The sequence below is a fragment of the Nicotiana tabacum genome, chromosome 5, assembly GCF_000715075.1.
Source record: "Nicotiana tabacum cultivar K326 chromosome 5, ASM71507v2, whole genome shotgun sequence".
In the NCBI taxonomy this organism is placed as follows: domain Eukaryota; kingdom Viridiplantae; phylum Streptophyta; class Magnoliopsida; order Solanales; family Solanaceae; genus Nicotiana; species Nicotiana tabacum.
In genome coordinates, this window is record NC_134084.1 from 162,143,776 (window position 1) to 162,160,616 (window position 16,841).

The window sequence follows — 16,841 nt, forward strand, 5'->3', positions numbered from 1 at the left end:
CCCAAATTCTAAGTATTTATTATGACCAATTATTGAGGGCCCCACAATTTGCATTTTTATTTGGCGAGGCTCATCTCATTATCAAAAAGGAATGACCTATAGTGACTATGTTTTCTATTTCGTTCTTCTCTATAATGAAAGAAAAAGAGTTCTAACTTATTTACATGCTCACGAGTTATTATAGTTGAGTTTCGAAAGTGAGTCGTTAAATCTGAAAACGATACAATAAGAGCAGTCAGTTAATAATTATGGGCCCAGGTCCGATGTATAAGGGGTAAAACTGGACCTGTGCCATCCTTATTCAGATGTTGGGCTTAGCTAAATGATTCTACACATGTTCAAACTTTAAGAATCCGAAATGAAAGTGATACCTAATGAAACCCATTTTTAACGAATTTAGATGAGCAAGTTGTTAACTAAAATAGTTTGAACTATTGAGTAATAAACCTAAGGCCTGATGTGTATTTGGAACATGTTGTTTAATCGAACAAATTGAACTAGCAGAATGTTACAACTACACTATCAGTCCTTTTAAACTAAAAAAACCTACGGGGAAGAAGTTTACAACTTAAACTGCTATAGGATAGTGCCCATGTTATACATAACCAACAACTACCTGATTCTAGTGAAGGCAACTAGCTAACATATATACAACCGAGATTCAGTATATAACCAGAGTTTACATGGGCAGCGCATAGAATGTTCTAATTACAGACAGTAAAAGAAAGAAAAGACTACATTAAACTACAACTTCAAATCTTTCTAATTTTCGCATTCATGCTTTGAGTAGCTTACAAAATGAACTAGTGTATCAGTTTGTGTACCTGGTATTTGGAAAGCAAGGAAAGAAGATGAAGATCAGTAGAAGCAGCAGTAGTGTAAATACACAGCAACAACAGGTTCAGCAACACAGCAAAATCCTAGGAAATCGAAGTATGACCCAAAGAAACAGTCTGAATCAATCGAGATCAGTGACAGAAAATCCGAGCAGCAGAGGCGAGCCAAACCAAATTTCAGAATGGTTTCGAGAACCAAATAAGATTGCAGAGATGACTCCAAACAAACTAATATGCTCAACAAATGAATCCAGCACCCATAAGCCAAACTCAAATGAAACAGAAACAAATCGAATGACTCGCTACTAAGGTTCGAATGAGTCCAATGACTCCAAACTTCTAATACTGGACAGGGTTTCTCCTTCGAAAAAAGGAAACTATGTTCTGGTCTTTTAAAAGATATATAGGATCTAAACTTCCAATGGGAGATTGAAAACAAATTCAAAGAAGAGAAAGCAATCAAGCAGTATTTTTCTTTTGCTCTCCAAAAGCTCCCTTCACTTCAGTCTCATGCTTTGAATGTCCTGAACCCTTCCCCTTTTATAACCCAAACTGACCTCCATTCCAGCCTGTTAAAACCAATTAAAAACTGACCCCCCATGCTTCCTTATTCTAAAATTTTAAAAGCACTCATTCTATACCCCTTTTAGGATGTAACTCTTTTCAGTTTTTTAAAGTTTGAAAAACATGTTATTCTCTGCAGACCATTAGTGGATGTTCAAATAATATTTAATTCTAATCAAGCATGGACAGATGAATTGATTAATTCAAACGCATCTGACCACACATGGCTTTCACTAACAGTTTAAAGCAGTGAATTAAATCCAATTCATCAGTTAAAACAGTTCCTAGACTGATCGATAAATGGCACAGATTGACTCAATCAGAATTGAAGCAATATGAATCGAATTGTCATCAGGTTATTTTAACATTCAAGACTGCGAAACTAATCGACGACACTTATTAACAGACCATATATTACAACATATACAATCGATAATAAATAATCGAACTCGAACAGGTGCGGGGGTGATTTCATACTGATAGACACAGTGATTTTACGAAAAACTTAACTAATCGACGGAGCCTATTCGGCTCGATTGCACAAACTGTAATTACACGCAACAAAACGCGCAGAAGCAAATTCGACCAAATAAAAGGTCCGGGCGAGGTGGACAGAATAGTCGACACAATTGAAAACAAACTCAAACTGACATTTAAACACATAAACAAACATCAACAGACAAAACATGGAATTGACAAGGAAAAGAAAATACCTTAAGAAATTGAAGGTTAGACGACCCCGTCTTGGACTCTGACTTGGACCTCTTTTGGAGTCGAACGGACTTTAATCGAAGTGTTCTCAACTGAGAACACCTCGATTAAGGTCTATTAGACCCTGACCCTTCGTTTAATTGGACGAACCCCCAGGTTTTGGATTTCTAGTATTCATGCAGTTGATTTGGGATTTGAAGTTTTCTGGTTAGATTCGAACCAAACCAAGCTTGGTTTAGTCACGAGGGAGGTCGGGGGAGTAACTAGTATGGATTTAGGGTGGTTTGTCATAGGTTGAGGTTTGGCTCGAATCTTCAAATGAAGATCTGAGACGATGGGGGAAGATTTGAGACAAGGGAGTAACATATTTGGAACGGGGGTGGTCAGATGGTTTAGGGTTGTTAATCTGGTGACCGGCGGCGTCGATGTCGCCGGGTTTCAGGCGATGGGGTAAGGTGGCGGTGCTAGGGGTTGATGGGGGAGTCCGTCTCTAAGTTAAAAGAGACGAGAATGGGAGAGGGGGGGTCTAGCTTAGGGAGCATGGGGTAAGGGATTGGGGTTATATAGTTAGGGGGAAATTTGATATGGGCCGTAAGATCATTCAAGATTAATGTCCTGGATTGATCAACTTAATGGAAACGACGCCGTATAGGTTAAGTGAGACCGGTGGGCCTCTGGGTGAGACGGGTCGGGTTAAGGCGTGGGTATGGAGACGTGATTTTGTCTGTTGATCAATCTGAGATCAACAGCCCAGATCAAGTATGATCAAAACGACGCGGTTTGGACGTCTCTGAGATTGACTGATCTGGACCGGGCAAAAAATAGTGCTTTGGGCCTGATTTTGGGTCCAATTTAAATGGCCCGATTCCGATTTGTCCAATTTTAACTCATTTCTTTTCTTCTTTTAATTCCTTTTCTAAATACTAAACTACCAAAAATCCTAAAATAAGTTGTAAAACTACAATTATATTAAAAAGACATTAATTGACTCACACAAGATCAAACATTAATTAAACAAAATCACACCATTAAACAATAAAATGACAAAATTACCAAAAATAATATTTTTGTGATTTTCATTCATTTAAAAACCAAATACGATTTATTTAATTCCTAATAGTAGAATAAGATCCTAAATTTACACGCAACATATTTTTTGTATTTTAATTAATAAAAATAAACAATCAAAGACAAAAACTACAAATAACTATAAAAAAATGCCACGCAAATTCTCAAAATTATACACAAAGACAATTTGTTTTATTTTTCGATTTCTTTTGGAGTAATTATCGTGGAAACAAAAATCACGTGCTCACAGCTGCCCCTCTTTGTCCGAAAACACGAAGAGTTTTCGTGCAAAGATAAAGTGAGCGGATACGAGCGATTTTTGCCCGTTGGAATACTACGTGTGAAGCATTCATTTTTGAAAGATTTGACCGAACCTTTGCTTCAAAGGTTTCCTACATATCCTGGGCTAAACAGGAATCATGTCAATGTAGTTCGGGAAGTTTTGGTAGCTGGGACTACTGTGGGACTGCAATGTTGTTGTTACTGCTGTTGCATGTTGTTACTACTACTTTACCGACCTCCTTATTACACCAAAGGAGAATTAAAACTAAGCTAGCTATGCCTATCAGCTACTAGTTACAAGATTCCTATCTATAATTCTTTCGCAAATTGATCTTGAGTCTTAGCTGATTCTGCTTGTAGACTTCGATCTGAATCTTGATGCTCGCAAGTTGTAGGCACTTGTTTATTTCTGCAGCATTGAGTGAAGCGGGATTGGCGGAGCTCGTGACTTTAATCAGATTTTGAGTGATCCGCACTTTGTTTGCTCCAGTATTTGGGCTCATATTCTTTTTGTTCTTTTCTTCCTTTATTTATTTTGGATTGAAACTCACTCCGTAGGTCATCTCGATCCATGTGCCTCGAGGTCAAACCTGCTCAGACAACGAAACAAACAAACGAACGAAATTTTTCTGCCCCAGTTTCACTAGGAAAATTTCGTGAGTTAACTGCCATAAAATCTACAGAATTGATGAGGGGTTTGGAAACCCCAAGTCTAAAAGACGCAACCCAGGGATTGGAGCCCTAATGTCGGCTAAAGGAAACTTGCTCAACTTAGGTATTGGAGCCCTAATGTCGGCAAAAAGAGAATTGCTCAACTCAGGGATTGGAGACCTAATATCGGCTAAAGGAAACTCGCTCAACTCAGGGATTGGAGCCCTAATGTCGGCTAAAAGAAAATTGCTCAACTCAGGGATTGAAGCCCTAATGTCGGCTAAAAGAAAATCGCTAAACTCAGGGATTGGAGCCCTAATGTCGGCTAAAAGAAAATCGCTCAACTCAGGGATTGGAGCCCTAATGTCGGCTAAAGGAAAATTGCTCAACTCAGGGATTGGAGCCCTAATGTCGGCTAAAAGAAAATCGCTCAACTCAGGGATTGGAGCCCTAATGTCGGCTAAAAAAAATCGCTCAACTCAGGGATTGGAGCCCTAATGTCGGCTAAAGAAAATCGCTCAACTCAGGGATTGGAGCCCTAATGTCGGCTAAAGGAAAATCGCTCAACTCAGGGATTGGAGCCCTAATGTCGGCTAAAAGAAAATCGCTCAACTCAGGGATTGGAGCCCTAATGTCGGCTAAAAGAAAATCGCTCAACTCAGGGATTGGAGCCCTAATGTCGGCTAAAAGAAAATCGCTCAACTCAGGGATTGGAGCCCTAATGTCGGCTAAAAGAAAATTGCTCAACTCAGGGATTGGAGCCCTAATGTCGGCTAAAGGAAGATTGCTCAACTCAGGGATTGGAGCCCTAATGTTGGCTAAAGGAAAATTGCTCAACTCAGGGATTTGAGCCCTAATGTTGGCAAAGGTGACTAGGGAATGGAGGCCCTATGTCTAAAATCTCAACTTAGGAATTGGAGCCCTAATGTTGGCAAAAGGCGACTAGGGAATGGAGGCCCTATGTCTAAAATTTCAACTTAGGGATTAGAGCCCTAATGTTGGCAAAAGGCGACTAGGGAATGGAGGCCCTATGTCTAAAATCTCAACTCAGGGATTGAAGCCCTAATGCTGGCAAAAGGCGACTAGGGAATGGAGGCCCTATGTCTAAAATCTCAACTTAGGGATTGGAGCCCTAATGTTGGCAAAGACGACTAGGGAATGGAGGCCATATGTCTAAAATTTCAACTTAGGGATTGGAGCCCTAATGTTGGCAAAAGGAGACTAGAGAATGGAGGCCCTATGACTAAAATTTCAACTTAGGGATTAGAGCCCTAATGTTGGCAAAAGGCGACTAGGGAATGGAGGCCCTATATCTAAAAATTTCAACTTAGGGATTGGAGCCCTAATGTTGGCAAAAGGCGACTAGGGAATGAAGGCCCCATGTCTAAAAATTTCAACTTAGGGATTGAAGCCCTAATGTCAGCGAAAAATAGGTTGATATTGGGGATTCTAAACTAAACCCCTTTTTTCGGAATTTTCTTCTTATTTCACTTTTCATTTTATTATTATTTATTTTATTTTATTTTATTATATATTTTTGTTTAGTAGAAATGCAGGAAAGAATTTTGAGGAAACTTCCCTTTTGAGTTGATTTCTTGTTGCAAAGCTGTTTCTTGCACTTGTGCATTTTTTCCCTTTTGGTTGCACTTGCTTCTTGCCCGGTTGCTTTGGATTGCACCTGTTTCAATTTTCCAAACAAAGAACAATTATCAGTTTGAAAATGGTGGTTGGTTCGGTGGCCTTGATCATTCCAATTGCTTGGTCCCAGCCTCATTTCTGTTGAGAAACTTCGTCATTGATTGGATTCAAAGGCGACCCCCTTTCAAACTGATAAGACTCGGATTTCAGGATTTCATGATGATTCGCCCGTGTAAGGATTTGGTTCTTCCATCTCATTCTGCTTGGGGATTTTTACTGGGGCAGATCTCATTGGGGATCATTTTTTTAATGCCTTTACTTTGGAGGTAATCAACATCATGATCAGTCGGGATTGGACTGACGCACCACTGAGGCTGGGTATTTTCTTCACTTCTTGCTAGACGGAGCTCTGTAAAACCGGTCTTGCCACCTTTTCTTTCTAGCACGTTTTGGAATTTAGGGTTAAGCCGAAAGGGATTCAAAGAAAGGTAAACAAAGAGCGAAAAAATGAATTTAAAAGAGAAGCGTCCCTTTCGGGGGAAAAGAAAGACTTATCTGAGGCGCATGCTGACTTTAAATTGACATGACACGCTTTTTGGACTGGATGCCCGACCCTCACAAACTTGCATTTTCTCATCAACCAAACAGATCTATGTTTCCAAACCAGGGAACCTTGCCAGAACTTTCTGAGGTGAAATCATCTTTTCGGCCGACAGCGCCCTTGGCGGGTTTTCTCTAGTCGACCTCTCTCATTTCTCTTCTCACCGTCGCCCGATAGTGCTTTTTGCGAGTTTTCACTAAACGCACTCTCTCATTCTTGGTTTCTCTACTCCCGTCGCCTTATGGTGCCCGAAGGTTTTCACCGACAAGACTCTCTCGTTTTATTTCTCTTAGTTTTAGAATGCATCAGCTTCCAAAAATGATATTTTTTGGTTTCCCCTGCCTTTGGCAATTGATCCGAAGGACTTGTACTCGATTTTTGGTAAAAAGAATTGTGGATGAAATTACAACTTTGGAACCATTTGGTGGGCCCGTGGTCAAAACATTATAACATCTGCCCCAGTTTCAACTTCAGGGAAAATTGCATTTTTATTTTGGTGTGACTGAACCCCAGAGAGAGGCTGCCTACGTATCCTTTCGGAATCAAGTCAGACGTAGTTCAGGCTAATCATTTTTTTCAACGGTACTTTTGGATTCCAAAGAGGGTAGCCAAAGAAATGTAACCGGCTCAAAGGGTTTGTAGAAAGAGTTGATAGTGTTTGGGTAGAGGGAATAAAAAGCCTTCATCATCTCAAATGTGCCAAGACGTCACCGAAGTAAACTCAACCATAGTACCTTTTGACCGCATCCGCATTCACAACTGTTTCAGGATCATTTCCTTCAATATCACCCAGATATAACGCTCCTCTTGGTAATATCTTCCTGATGATGTATGGACCTTTCCAATTAGGAGCAAATTTTCCTTTCGCTTCCTGGTGGTGCGGAAGAATGCGCCTTAACACCAGTTGACCTACTTCAAAATTCCTGGGTCGCACCTTCTTGTTGTAAGCACGGACCATTCTTTGTTGGTACAACTGCCCGTGACAGACCGCAACCATTCGTTTTTCGTCAATTAAGGTCAACTGCTCCAATCGAGTCTTAACCCACTCGCTATCTTCAATCTCTGCTTCGATAATGGTCCGGAGCGAAGGAATTTCTACCTTTGCCGGTATCACAGCTTCGGTCCCATAAACCAACAAGTATGGGGTTGCGCCTACTGATGTGCGCATTGTAGTGCGATATCCCAGCAAGGCAAAAGGTAACTGTTCATGTCACTGTCTGGAACTCTGGATTGTTTTTCTCAAAATCTTCTTGATGTTTTTGTTTGCCGCTTCAACAGCGCCATTGGCTTTGGGCCGATAAGGAGTGGAGTTCCTATGCGTTATTTTGAACTGTTCACATACATCCTCCATCAAGTGATTATTCAGGTTTGCCGCGTTATCTATGATGATAGTTGCAGGAATACCGAAACGACAAATAAGATTTGAATTTACAAAATCCACCACGGCCTTCTTAGTGACCGATTTGAGAGTGACAGCTTCGACCCATTTTGTGAAGTAATCAATAGCGACCAATATAAATCTGTGTCCATTTGAGGCTTTTGGCTCGATTGGCCCAATGACGTCCATGCCCCAAGCAACAAATGGCCAAGGTGCAGACATGCGATGCAGTTCTGTGGGAGGTGCATGAATCAAATCACCGTGTACCTGACACTGATGACACTTCCGAACGAAACTAAAACAGTTCTTTTCCATGGTCATCTAGTGATAACCCGCTCGAAGGATTTTCTTTGCTAAAACATACCCATTCATGTGGGGCCCGCATACTCCCGCGTGTACCTCGTGCATGATTCTTCCAGCCTTTTCTGCGTCAACACATCTCAACAAATTGAGATCCGGGGTTCTTTTATACAATACCTCGCCGCTCAAAAAGAATCCACTCGCATGCCACCTAATAGTTCTCTTTTGATCTCCAGTAGCATGTGTCACACCTCCTTTTTTCGCGCCCGCGAGGGGTGAAGGAGTTTTTCCAATTAAAGGACAATCGAAACGGGATTTGTTTATTTATTTTAGAGTTGCCACTTGGGAGATTTAGGGTGTCTCAAGTCACCAATTTAATCCCGAATCGAGGAAAATAATGACTCTGTTTAAGAGTCTGCGAACCAGAAATCCGGATAAGGAATTCTGTTAACCCGGGAGAAGGTGTTAGGCATTCCCGAGTTCCATGGTTCTAGCACGGTCGCTCAACTGTCATATTCGGCTTGTTTATCTGATTTTATACAAATATGAACTTATGTGCAAATTTTAACTCTTTACCGCTTTCATTATTATTATTATTATTTTACAGGGAATTGCAACGTTGTGAAAATATATCTCGAACCGCGTCACAATCAATGTACCCGTGGTCATCGACACACTTTGACTCCGTTGAGATTTGGATTTGGGTCACATAAATGTGCACCCGAGTTTAAGAAAATTAAACTATTAAAGGCGCGCCTAAAGCGACTTGCATATCATTTACTTTGGGTAGGGCCGTGAAATTTTGCTAAACGGTCAATCCCGAAGTCTAAGCAATTTTAAAAGCAAATATTTACTGAGGGCCCCACAATTTGTATTTTTATTCGGCAAGACTCATCTCATTCTTATTTTTTAAAAGGAATTTGCAACGTCATGGACACGCATCTCGAACCACGTCACAATCAGTGTACCCGTGATTAGAGACACATTTCGACTCCGTTGAGATTTGGATTTGGGTCACATAAATGTGCACTCGAGTTTAAGAAGGTAAGATTTATTAAAATGCGCGCCTAAAGCGATTAGCGTATATTTATTTTTGGGTAATGCCGCGGAGTTCGCTAAGCGGTCTATCCCGAGTTCTAAGTAATTAACACATACATTTTTGTGAGGGCCCCACAATCTATGCATTTTATTTGGCGAGGCTCGTCTCATTTTCATTTAAAAGGATAAACCTACAGTGACTACATTTTTTCTATTAAGTTCGTCTCTAAAATAAAAGAAAATCTCCCGATTAATTACACACTAAAAAAAAAACGTAACTTATTAGTTATTAGTTTACGGCTAATGCAAATGGAAAATTGCAATCGAGTTTGTACAAAGAAAGATTGTTTTTGTTCTATATTCTATTATTTGATAATACTAGAACATGAGATAGACACACAATAATATTAAAATAAATTAATTATTCTTTGATTAATTTAAACTAGCATTATTAGATGAAGAAGTTATACATGTGCAACCCCATTACTCATTAATCAGTCAACTACATTTTTATACAAAGAAAGAAAAATTCTATTCAAACACAAATCTAAACAGGAGGAATTCAACAGGAATAATGCCTGGTTAATATTTCATTTCGCTTCAAGCCGAGAGTGTACAAATGTGTACTTGGAAATGGCAGTACAAGAAGAAAGGAAGGAGGAGTCAGCAGCAGTAATAACACAACAATGCAACAGCAACAATTCGAACCAGATTCAAGGCCTAGAAAACTTTGAAGAAAACTAAACAAGCTCAATAGAACAAACCCAAAAAAGTTTGTAAACAAACTAAACAGCAACAACCCACGCGTGTATTAAACCCGAAACTAAACTCGTTTCTCACTTTGTTTTTGTTTTCTCTTTTTAACTCTACCACACTCTCTTCAGATTTTCAGAATGTATTCCTCTCTCAAAAACCCTCTCTCAAACAACCTCTCCTAAAAAATGTCCTCCAAAAAAATGCTCTCAAAAAATGTTCTCCCAAAATCCTCTCCAAAAAATGTGCCCAAATGACTCTATTTATAACCAACACTCTTATCTTGAACCACTAACCCGAAATATTCTCCTAATGGCATGCCTTGCCCCCACTACTTAATATTTTTCTTATTTAATTCCTTTGTCCCCCATGCCTACATGTTTTGTCCCCTACTATATTAAACAACTACATTATTCCCCACTAACTTATGTCTTGTCCCCCATGCTTACCTTAAATAATTATATTATTCCCCCACTATATTAAACAATTATATCACCTCCCCACTAACTTATGTCTTGTCCCCCACCATGTACTATTTTAATATTGTCAATGCCTAGTGGACAGAGCACTCAGATTAAATAATTGTTCAAATTTTCAATTCCAAAAATACCCCTCCGACCTTACTGAAATTACCATTTTACCCCTGAAAGTACTGCAATTTACCAATCTATCCCCATCAGCTATAACCAATTCACCTAATCAATTCCAACCAAAATGCAGCAAATATAACCAATTCCTAAACAAATTCAACAACAAATTCAAACTAAATGATGAACAACAAAGAAACAATTGGAATTATTTTGACTGAACAATATTTTTTAACAACAAACCTACTTTAAGATTCAACAACAATAACAAATTTATCATAACAAACAAGTAGATTCACATAACTAAACTCAAAAATCAATTGAACTTCAAATTAAATCTAACAACATTATAACAAGGATGAAATGATTCAAACTAAGATGAACACTCGACATTAAATCACTTGACGAACAACTAACAAACTTCAAACAAAAATGAACACAAATTATCTCTAATACAAACAAAGGTCTAGGTTCGATTTCAAACCAAACCATTGGAACACAAACACAAGAAGAAAAGGAATGGAAGATGAATTCGCTGACTGAAAATTAAGAGACAAGAGAATGGAAACCTACTAGTTTGAAGCCCGGATTCGAACGGAACCTCAGCGTACTCGATACTAATTCTCGATCGAACGTAATTTCGTCACCTTCCCCATCTTTACCTTTCTGCAAGAGTATTTTTCTCCTTCATCACTCTCTTTAATTCATCACATTTCCGTGATTTCAGTTGGGAAAGTTGTGCCTCGGCATCATGCAAATGATCTTGAAGAGCTCTTTTTTCTGCAGTGAGCTTAGCAATTTTATCATCCCGTTCAGATCGTAGCCATTCATTTTGACTCTCAACTTCTTGTATATGTTCTGCGAGTTCCTTTCTTTCCGAGAAAACCGATCCATCTCAGCCCTCATTTCAGACTTGAGACGATTATTAGTAGCCTCTGATTCGTTAAGTTTTTGGGACATGATAGCTTCTAGCTTGGATTCCATTCCATCGATAAAAGCTTCACAACGAGCAACCTGCTCCTCCTTTTCACGTTTATCCCCTTCCGTTTGCCCAACTGTTTGAGTCAACCAGCGTACTTCATCCTCAAGTGACTTTCGTAATTCTTCTCTAGATCACAGCTGCTACTGTTACCGTTTCATACAACAGAAACGGGAAGAAGGAGATGCTGGAAAATGGCCGCTTAGTAATGAAGAAGACGAAGCTGAAAAATGGAACAACAACAGCGGCAGCTAGAGATTTTCGGCCTTGGGAGCTCTGGGGTGTTCTCTTGTTTTTGAAGGAAATGAAGCAATGGCTGTTTGGCGTGAAGAAGAGGGTCGTTCACGGACAGGAACAACAACGACATGGAGGTGAGCTCGCTGGTGGACTGGTTCGTTTGTTTGACAAGAATGGGGTCAGCTGGTCTGTTGAAGACGAAGCAAAAGAAGCAGTAAGTGAAGCTGGGGTGCTGGTCATCGCCACTGGTCGACGAGGAAGGCAGCCATGGGAGCTCGAGCTCGAGCTCGACGAAGAAGAAGAAAACAACCTGCTTGGCTTTTGTTTGGAGCTGCTGTGCTGTTGGTGGTCGCCGGTGGAGAAGGTGATGAAGAAGATGAAGCAGCAGCAGTGGTCGACGGGCAGCCATGGAAGGGGAGCTTGGGGTGGTTTGGACGTGAAGGAGAAGGAAAGAGAGGGGGGGCGGATAGGTTTTAGGGTTTGGGGGATACAAAAATGAAAATGAAGAAAAGGGGTTGGGCGGGTGGATTAGTTATGGGGCGGACCGGGTCGACCCGGGTTGAAATGGACCGGGTCATGGGGAAGGTTGGGTATCTTTGGGCTTGTGGTTTGAAATTGAAGAAGATGCCCAATTCCGATTTTCTTTATATTTTTTGCTCTATTTTCTTTTACTTTCTAATTAATAAAACTAAAATTCTAAATTAAGTTATAAACTAAATTAACTTATCAAAAATATTAACTAATTCCTAGCAACATTTATTATACATAATTAAACACGCATTAAAATAAAATTGCACAATTTGACATTGAATGCTAAAAATGCAATGATGCATATTTTTGTAATTTTCATTCTTGTAAAACAAACTTAATTACTCCTAATTGTAGAATTAAATCCTAAATGAAAATGTGATGTATTTTTGTATTTTTTATTAATTTAACAAATAAACATGCACAAACAAATGCAAACAATACAAGAAAAATAACACAAAATTCACAACAATTGCAAACAAAAAATTGTTTTAGTTTTTTTTTTGGAATATTTTGGGAGTAATTCTCATATAGGGCAAAAATCACGTGCTTACAGCATGTTCGGGGTATTCTCGTGTTTTCAAGAACCTCTTAACATCATGGTACCATGGATGGGTACTTGGTCCCGCCTCGATTACATTACAGTAACCGTGTCTTTCCCTGATTTGGATTTCCAGGGGATCGATGTGGGTATTGCCTGGATAAGGTAACATTGAAGCTAAGGTGGAAAGTGCATCGGCTAGTTCATTGTGACACCGCGGGATATACCTGAACTCTATTGATTTGAATCGCTTGCTGAGATCCTCCATGTGCTGCCGGTAAGGAATAAACTTGACATCTCGAGTTTCCCATTCACCCTGGGCTTGTCGGATAATCAGATCAGAATCCCCCATAATTAACAAATCTTCAACATCTTGATCGATCGCCATATTCATGCCCATGATGCAGGCTTCATATTCAGCTGTATTGTTCATGCAAAAGAAACGAAGCCTAGCTGTAGCCGGATAGTGTTGACCAGTGGGTGAGATCAAGATTGCCCCAATTCCTACACCTTTGGCGTTTACAGCCCCATCAAAGAACATCTTCCAAGCATGAGCGTCTTTCGAGACTACTCCTATGATGTTTATCTCTTCATCTGGAAAATAAGTACTCAACGGTTGGTACTCATCATCAATCAGCTTTTCAGCCAAATGATCCGCTAACGCCTAGGCTTTTATTGCCGTGCGAGTGACATAGACTATGTCGAATTCAGTAAGCAAGATTTGCCACTTTGCTAGTCTCCCAGTAGGCATTGGTTTCTGGAATATGTACTTTAAAGGATCTAACTTGGTTATTAGATAAGTAGTATGAGCTTGGAGATAATGTCTCAATTTTTGAGCGACCCACGTCAAAGCACAACACGTTCTTTCCAACAAAGTGTACTTGACATCATAAACGGTAAACTTCTTGCTTAAGTAATAGATTGCTTGCTCTTTCTTTCTAGTTATGTCATGTTGTCCGAGGACACAACCGAAAGAATTTTCCAAGACCATCAGATACAAGAATAGGGGTCTCTCTGGCTCTGGCGGGACCAAAACTGGAGGATTTGAAAGATATTATTTGATCTTGTCAAAAGCCTCTTGACACTCAGTCGTCCATTTGATTGCTGCATCCTTCCTCAATAGCTTGAATATGGGCTCACATGTGCTAGTCAGTTGGGCAATGAATCGACTGATATAGTTTAACCTGCCCAATAGACTCATCACGTCTTTCTTCGTTCTTGGAGGAGGTAGATCTCGGATAGATTTTATCTTTGTTGGGTCTAACTCGATACCTCTCCTGCTTACTATGAAACCCAGAAGCTTGCCCGATGGGACTCCGAAGGCGCACTTAGCCAGATTCAGCTTCAAGTCGTACTTTTTCAGCCTCTCAAAAAATTTCCTCAAGTCTCGAACATGATCGTCCTGAGTCCTGGACTTGACTATCACGTCGTCTACATACACCTCTATCTCTTGATGCATCATATCATGAAAAATGGCAGTGATGGCTCTCATGTAAGTTGCCCTGGCATTTTTTAAACCTAAAGGCATAACCCGATAACAGTAAGTACCCCAAGGTGTAGTGAAGGCAGTTTTCTCGGCATCTTTTTCATCCATCGACACCTGATGATATCCAGCGTAACAATCTACGAAAGACTGTATCTCATGTTTGGCACAGTTATCAACAAGGATGTGGATGTTGGGCAACAGGAAATTGTCTTTGGGACTTGCCCTATTCAAATCTCGATAATCCACACACACCCGAGTTTTCCCATCTTTCTTCGGTACCGGAACTACATTAGCCAACCACGTAGTATACTGGACTACCCGAATTACTCCTGTTTTCAACTGCTTTGTGATTTCTTCTTTGATCTTATCACTAATATCAGTCTTGAACTTTCTCTGCTTCTGTTGAACTGGAGGGTAATCAGGGTAAATTGACAATTTATGCACCACTAGATCAACACCTAATCCTGGCATATTATCGTATGACCAAGCAAACACATCTTTAAATTCAAAGAGGAGTTGAATCATTGCATCTCACGTTTTCTCATCTGTGTGAATGCTTATTTTGGTTTCTCGGATGTCTTCAAGAGTTCCCAAGTTAACCGGTTCGGTGTCATTCAAATTCGGCTTAGGTTTATTCTCAAAGTGTTCCAATTCTCGATTTATTTCCCTAAAAGCCTCTTCTTCGTCATATTCTGGTTCTTGGTTCATTATTTCACAATTAGACAACTCGTTGGGATCTGGGTGTGAAGTCCGCAAGCATGTCATATTATTTAAAGCCGCATTATTATAACTGAAAGGAAAAGATAAGAGAAAAATAGCAAAAATCAGAAAGAATAAAGAAAAAATGATGAAATATGATTTTATTCCTTGGAATTGGGAAGATAAACAAGGTTTATAATTCAGGAAGTTAAAATAGGAAACTAAAGAAAAACATCCGAGTTACACTCTGGGGTAACTCGTGATGCAGGAAAGGTGGCAGGACAGGTCTACTCGGACTCCTGCCTAACTAGGAACAGTGTGGCCTCCCAATTTTGAAGCTTAGCATTTGGCCCCATGTATAGCACCTCAGCGGTGCTTGTGCCTTCTCCCAGCTGAACCATGTGAGCTTCGTAAAGCATTTCTCTCATTGCCCCACATATTTCTTCAATCTCTTCGACCGTAAAGGCCTCGTCATCTTCTTCTTCAATGTACTTTGGTCTGACGAAAGTTTCGTACAAATATGGCAATGGTCGAGGCAACTTCCATCCCTCATTTTTTCTCTTCTTTGCCCAATCTTCATCTTTTGGAGTAGGTTGGAAGCCTATCCCAAAGAGTTTCTTAGTGGAAGGCAAGGTGATAGGTTCAGTTATTCCTTGCAGCGATTTTCCAAGCCCTTTTCCCGGTTTGAATCCCTGTCGGATCATTTATTTAGAAACAATGATTGAAGCGTTGGACAAGAAAGGTTAGGGACAAGGGCTCCATTCTTTATACTACTCCGCCAGCACAACTTCAAAAAGCTGATAAATTGTGTGCTCACTCCCTTCTCTTGCTTCAAGACATGGGATGGATAGGTCCCGATAAATATACTGTTCGTCTTCTCCGTGGACCACAATTTCCCGATCTTCATCTTCAAACTTCACCATTTGGTGGAGAGTGGATGGTACAGCCCCCGCATCATGAATCCAAGGTATTCCAAGGAGAAAATTGTAAGATGTGTCCATATCCAGTACCTGGAAGGTTACTTCGAACTCCACCGGCCCGATAGTCAATATCAGGTCTATTTCTCCGAGGGTGTCCCTCTTGATACCATCAAAAGCTCTTACACAGACATTATTGGGGCAAATCCTTCCGGTCCCAATTTCTATTCTTTGCAGCGTAGAGAGCGGGCAAGTGTCAACACCCGAACCCCCATCCAATATTACTCGCTTGACGTAGTAGTCTTCACACTTGACTGTCAGATGTAAAGCCTTGTTGTGAGCTGCTCCCTCTGGAGGCAAATCGTTCTTGCTAAAAGAAACTTGATTAACCGCAAAGAACCCTTCTGTCATTCTTTCAAGTTGTTCAACTGGAGTCTCAGTTGGCACATACGCTTCATTCAAGGTTTTGAGCAGGATCTTCTGATGTTCGACGGACTTCATTAGCAAAGATAGCATAAAAACTTGTTCAGGGTATTTGCGCAACTGATCCACCACTTTATAGTCAGGCATATTCATCTTTTGGAAGAAAGCCTCTGCCTCTTCAGCGCTTACAGGCTTCTTGGGTGGGAAGCGCTTCCGTGTGGCATTGTTCACTTCTTGAATGTCTGAATATTTTCCAAAAGTATTTTCTGGAAGTTCCCCCGTGATTTCTTTGCCTTTGTATGTAACCAATGTTTGTTGATAATTCCACGGTACCGTAGACGGGTCTGTCATTGGCTTCTGTGATACGCGTCCGATAACAACTGGCTCATTCAGTCGAGGCAGTTTAATCGTCCCCCTGACCACATAGACCCCTTTCGACACGTACATCGGTATTGCCCTTTTTATTTCGAATCTTTGTGGCTTCTCTGATCGACCTCGTGGAATATAGAGAACCTCATTCTTCGAAGGCACCATCTTTTCTGTCTTTGTCTCAGCCTTCTTTTGGAGCTCAGCCTTGACAGTATTAGTCTTCTTTTCCCCTTTCTCTTGCTTCGGGGCTACTTT